This window comes from Aquarana catesbeiana, linkage group LG11 (assembly GCF_042186555.1).
Source record: "Aquarana catesbeiana isolate 2022-GZ linkage group LG11, ASM4218655v1, whole genome shotgun sequence".
Classification (NCBI taxonomy): domain Eukaryota; kingdom Metazoa; phylum Chordata; class Amphibia; order Anura; family Ranidae; genus Aquarana; species Aquarana catesbeiana.
Genome location: NC_133334.1, coordinates 29,370,437 through 29,376,510, shown reverse-complemented (window position 1 = coordinate 29,376,510; position 6,074 = coordinate 29,370,437). Strand labels below are relative to the sequence as shown.

The window sequence follows — 6,074 nt, the reverse complement described above, 5'->3', positions numbered from 1 at the left end:
TCCCACTGACCACCAAGTTAAGGAGCATTCTTCATATTGACCACCAATGTAAAGGGACATTCTTCCCACTGACCTACTATGTAATGGAGTACTTTATGGACCACCAAGGGGACAGTATTCCACTGACCACCACTGTGAATTACTACAATTTTCATGGACTGCATTTCTTTTCTGATCATTATTTTAACTTTGACATATGGAGCAATCCTGGATGTCCAATATACTACGTACACCACATCTCTTCTTCTTCTTTATTTATTCTTAGATCTACAACTCCTCACACTAGTGTCCCACCAGCTGTAGGTAGAATAATTATTAGCCGGGGTTCCTGAGACCTGAAAGTCATTTTTAAGGGTTTCTCCATGTTAAAAAAGGATGAGTACGTCTGCTCCAGAGGATGCCCACTTGTATATACTGGAAGTCCCACCGTGAGTTACAATGATTTATTAGCATATGCAAATACACAGCCAGAGATTGCCTATAATGGACAAAATGGCAGAAAGTGCTATACTGGCTGTTTGTACTTTGGAATTCATTATATGATCAGTAGAAAAGAATTTAAATAGATATACTGGGAGGATAAAGGGTCACACAGTTCTCAAGGATAAATTGTTACGTATTTTTATACCCAAGAACTTGACTGGAAATGATTTTTTTTGTATATGATGTTTTGATACTTTTAGTATGATTTAGTTTACATAGATGTGAATCAATACATACTGTAGATATTTGGGATGTAGTGACTTTATGTTCGATTTTTTTCATCTGTAGTAATATATTATGCCTAATCTTCTTGGCCTTTTGGCTAAGATCAAGTGTAGTATCTGTTCTTATCAGTTGTTGGGGAAAGAACCCTGACTCCCTTTGCCAGTTTGGGGGGTCAGTATTTCCCCAATGTAATTAGGTGGGGGCGGTGGGAGGGCCTTTTTCCTCATGGGTTGAATCTGGCCTTGTGCACAAGGCTTGTCCCCAGTTGTAGGCAAGGCTCACCCTAAGCTCTCTAAGTTCTGATACCTTCCTGTGGGATGGAGAGGCACTGGTCTGGCGCAAGGCTGGGATGTGAGAGAAGCCCGTGGTGTATGTGCCCCTGGGGTGCCAGTCCAGGGGTGCCGTAATACTCACTGTCTATAGGGTTTACTTTGAGTTTACTGGCACCAAGGTCACTGCACCTCATCACTTTTTTTCGCACCTGCCTCTAGGGCCTGGCCTTTTGGGTGGGACCATAGGAATTTTTGATTGCTGGCTGAAGGGCCTGCTTATGGTATTGCACCATGGCACTACTTGCACTTCTCCACTTCCCTTTCCCCACTTTTATTTGTGTGTTTGTCATGTTTGTCTTTTTTTTTGGGCATGGTATACTTTATTTCACAGTATGATTAGTAGGGTGTAGGTCCTCGGGCCTGCCCTGTCTTGGGAGGTGGTGGATATGGCCTTCTGGTTTAGTTCCCCCTCTCATGGGGTCTCCCTTCGGGGGGAGCCTCACCTAGTACTTGGGGTTGGTCTGTTTCGGCAGACCTCCCAGAGAATGGGGTCTGCCTAGTTTCGGTTAGGTGGGCCAGTGAAGTACCTCAGCTCCCATCAGGAGTCTTGCTCCCGGGGGGATCAGGGTAAGGGTCCTTTCTCTTTGGAGGAGGACCATGTGTACACCCTGTGCACTTTATTGTATTCTCACGTTTTGTGTGTGCACTTTCTTTTTTTTTTGCACCGGGTGTTAGTTTGAGTGTTTTTACACACCACGGGCTAAACAAAAAAAAAAAGATTTGCGGATGATACAAAGCTAAGCAGGGTAATAGCTTCCCAGCAAGATGTGGAAACCTTACAACAAGACCTAAATAAAATAACGGGTTGGGCAACTATATGGCAAATGAGGTTTAATGATCAAAAATGCAAAGTAATGCATTTGTGTGCTAAAAATACGAATGCAAGTTACTTGCTAAGGGGAGAACCTCTGGGGGAATCTAGGATGGAAAAGGACCTGGGGGTCTTAGTAGATGATAGGCTCAGCAATGGCAAGCAAACTGCTTGCTAAGCCAGCAGAACATTAGCATGCATTAAAAAAGGGGATTCACTCCAGAGACTTAAAGAGAATTCTCCCGCTCTACAAGACTCTGGTCCGGCCGCACCTAGAGTGTGCCATCCAGTTCTGGGCACCAGTCCTCAGGAAGGCTGTACTGGAAAGAGTTCAGAGAAAGGGAACAACTCAAAGGGACTGGAGGACCTCCGCTATGGGGAAAGACTACAAGCATTAAACTTATTCTCTCTAGAGAGGAGATATAAAAGCGATCTTCAAATACCGTACTGGTGACCCTAGCATGCTTTTCGGTGGAAGGGAATTTAAAAAGACACGCGGCTATTCATTGAAATGGGAAGAGAAGCAGTTTAACCCTACATTGAGTAGAGGGTTCTTTACTGTCAGAGCGGTAAGGATGTTGAATTCTCTTTCACCAGCAGTGGTATCAGCAGGGAGTGCCGAATAGTTTAAAAAAAAACTATTAGATGGGCATCTTAACGATCGCAACATACAGGGATATATGATTGATTATTGACATAAACACATTCACACACACTCTAGGATGGACTGGTGTCTTTATTCAACCTTACCAACTAAGTAACTATGAATCCTGGGTGACATCATTGATCAAATTTCATCTATGACGTCACCTGGGATTCCTGGCAGTAAATTTGTACTACCACAGCTGTGAATCTGTCATTTAGCGGCGGCAGTGCAGCATATACAGATCGATGAGCGCTGGGTCATTTTTAATTTTTTTTTTTGCAATGACACCAAATCCAAACACCATTAAAGTCAATGGTGAGAGAATTTAGCTGGGCAGAACATGCAGCACTCCCACTGCTAAATGACAGATTCCAGGCTGCAGCAGTTACATTTTCTGCTGGGAATCCTGAGTGACATCATTGATCAGATTCTGTCTGTGACATCACCCGTTGATTCCTGGCAATTTGAACTATCACAGCATGGAACCTGTCATTTGGTGGTGGGAATGCAGCGTGTACAGAACGATGGGCGATGGATCATTTCTTTCCAACAATACCAAATCCAAACACCATTACAGTCAATGATGACCAGCTTCGGGTGGGTGGTACACATGGCACTCCCACTGCTAAATGACAGATTCCAGGCTGCAGCAGTTAAAATTAATGCTGGGAATCCTGGGTGAAATCATTGATCAACATCCATCTATGACCTCACCTGGGATTCCTGGCAGTAAATTTGAACTACCACAGCTTGGAATCTGTCATTTGGTGGCGGGAGTGCAGCGTGTACAGATCAATGGGTCATTTCTTTGCAACAACACCAAATCCAAACCACCATTGAGGTCAATGATGACCGAATTCGGGTGGGTGGTACACGTTGCACTCCCACTGCTAAATGACAGATTCCAGGCTGCAGCAGTTAAATTTTCTGCTGGGAATCCTGGGTGACATCATTGATCAAATTTTATCTGACATCATCTGGGATTTCTGGTAGTAAAATTTAAATGACCACAGCTATTAATCAGTCATTTGGTGGCGGGAGAGCAGCATGTACAGATTGATGGGTGATGATTTTATGAAACACCAAATCCAAACACCACTGAAGTCAATGGTGACTGAATTTGGGTGGGCGATGCATACAACTCTTCCACTGCTAAATGACAGATTCCAGGCTGCAGCAGTAATTTGCAACCTGGCACCCTGGGTGTATTGATCAAATTTTGTCTGACATCATCTGGGATTTCCTGTGGTAACATTTAAATGACTGCAGCTAGGAATCAGTCATTTTGGTGGCGGGAGAGCAGCGTGTACAGATCGATGGGCGATGGGGGATCATTTTATGAAACACCAAATCCAAAAACCTTTGAAGTCAATGGTGAACTGCTGATCAACTGATTGATCAAATTTTGTCTGTGATGTCACCTGGAATTTCTGGTGGTAAATTTAAATTACCGCACCTGGGAATCTGTTATTTGGTGGCGGGAGTGCAGCATGTAGAGATCGATGGGTGATCCTTTTGTGAAACAACACCAAATCCTACACCGTGACCATAGAAGTCAATGGTGAATGAATTTGGGCGGGGGGTACATGCGGCACCCCCGTTGCTGATCAACTGATCAAAATTTATCTATGATGTTACCTGGGTTTTCCGGTGGTAAATTTAAATTACCGCAGCTGGGAATCTGTTGTTTGATGGCGGGAGAGCAGCGTGTACAGATCGATGGGTGATGGGTCATTTTATGCAACAACACCAAATACAACACCTTTGAAGTCAATGGTGAACTGCTGATCAACTGATTGATCAAATTTTGTCTGTGATGTCACCTGGTATTTCTGGTGGTAAATTTAAATTACCGCACCTGGGAATCTGTTATTTGGTGGCGGGAGTGCAGCATGTACAGATCGATGGGTGATCATTTTATGAAACACCATAGAAGTCAATGGTGACTGAATTCGGGTGGGTGGTACATGCGGCACTCCCACTGCTGATCAACTAATCAAATTTTGTCTATGATGTCACCTGGGATTTCTGGTGGTAAATTTAAATGATCGCAACTGGGAATCTGTCGTTTGGTGGCGGGAGTGCAGCATGTACAGATTGATGAATGATCGGTCATTTTTTGCATCAAATTCAGCGCACTTCTAGCTTTTCAGAACCGAATCTGCAATGTTTATAGTGAATTTATGTTTTCTTTCAAACAGGAACAGCAACCATAGCCCTGAATTCTACCTAACGTCTGCTATAGGGTACAAAAAACTGTTTGAAATCTCTCCTTAAATGCATTATATTTTTTTTCCGAATAAAACAAAATTTTGGCATTCTAAACTTCGCCGTCTGTATACAATTGTACCAACGTCATCTTCTGTGTGACCCCGGGTGAGCTGCGTTTACCCCGCCGCCTGGATCGCTGACTAATTCATACCAGATTTATGTGCTGCTTCATATGACTCATATGGTTTTATCGCAGGCTGTTTTATATAAGGTCCCTATTAAAGGGGAAAGTACGTAGGCTTTTTTTTTTTTTTTTTGTCTTTCTTGTGTCCGCCCAGGCTTGCGTCTCAACGCGGGCGGACAATGGCTGGATACAAAAAAGCCCCACAACGCAGCGAGCTATCAAGGACAAGACACCTGGGCCCACAAGAGAAGACCATAAAAGGCCAGGACAATGGCTGGGAAGCCCCAGGGGTAATAAAGCTTATCTGCATTCACCACCCTGAGATTAGGGCAGGGGGGGGGAAATCCACACAGTTTAATCTGCAGGTCTGGCAGCTTTTCAGATATGACCCTCATTTGTCAATGGGGAGAGGAGAAGGAGGAGGGGGGGGAGGGGGTGGAGGGGGGGGGGGGGGACATGTGTTCTCTTCTGTCTAAGCCATTGTTACTTGCCAAACACCAACATAAATATAGTCTGTGGTTTGATCTGTCATTACACATCAGGAGGGGAGACTTTTGTCAGCTTCGCCATATTATTAAAGTTTTTTTTTTTTTTTTTTTTTTTCAATAGTCTGTCCAATGCATTTAGGGGTCATTAAGGTAAACTGCAAAGAGTATTTTTTTTTCTTTGTAGTCCACATGCGCTCTAGATTAAATGACTGCTTCTAGGCTATCCATAGGCAATATCAATCTTATAGAGGAGCTGCAGTCTACTCACATCATTTGTAATAAAAACATTTTTGCCATTCTGAAGCTTCCCCCCAACCACTTTGTATATATATATATATATATATATATATATATATATATATATACACTGTGATTCTGTACTTGCCAAATATGCTGCAGAAATCTCCCTCCACTGAGTCTGGCTGCAGTCCATATAGCTCCCAACTGTCCCTGATTTGGAGCAATGTCCCTCTGTCCCTCATTCCTCCTCATTTGTCCCTCATTTTGGTCTGATCCATATAGTTGTGTATAAAATGCACTTTTTATCTTTCATATAGTGTTTCCCAGCGCTAAACCTTTCTTTCAATATTATAAATTGCTGCATTTTTACATTTCAAAAGCCAATATAAAGGAATAGTAGTGGTAAAAAAAAAAAAGCACTTGTGTGTTTAATTGTAGAATTCTCCTTTAAGGG

The 6,074-nt window shown here is 43.0% G+C and overlaps 1 pseudogene; it reads left to right on the top strand.

The window, feature by feature from the left end:
* The first annotated feature begins 785 nt into the window (after positions 1–785).
* On the top strand, positions 786–900 carry LOC141113039 (U2 spliceosomal RNA; annotated as a pseudogene).
* Positions 901–6,074: the final 5,174 nt, after the last annotated feature.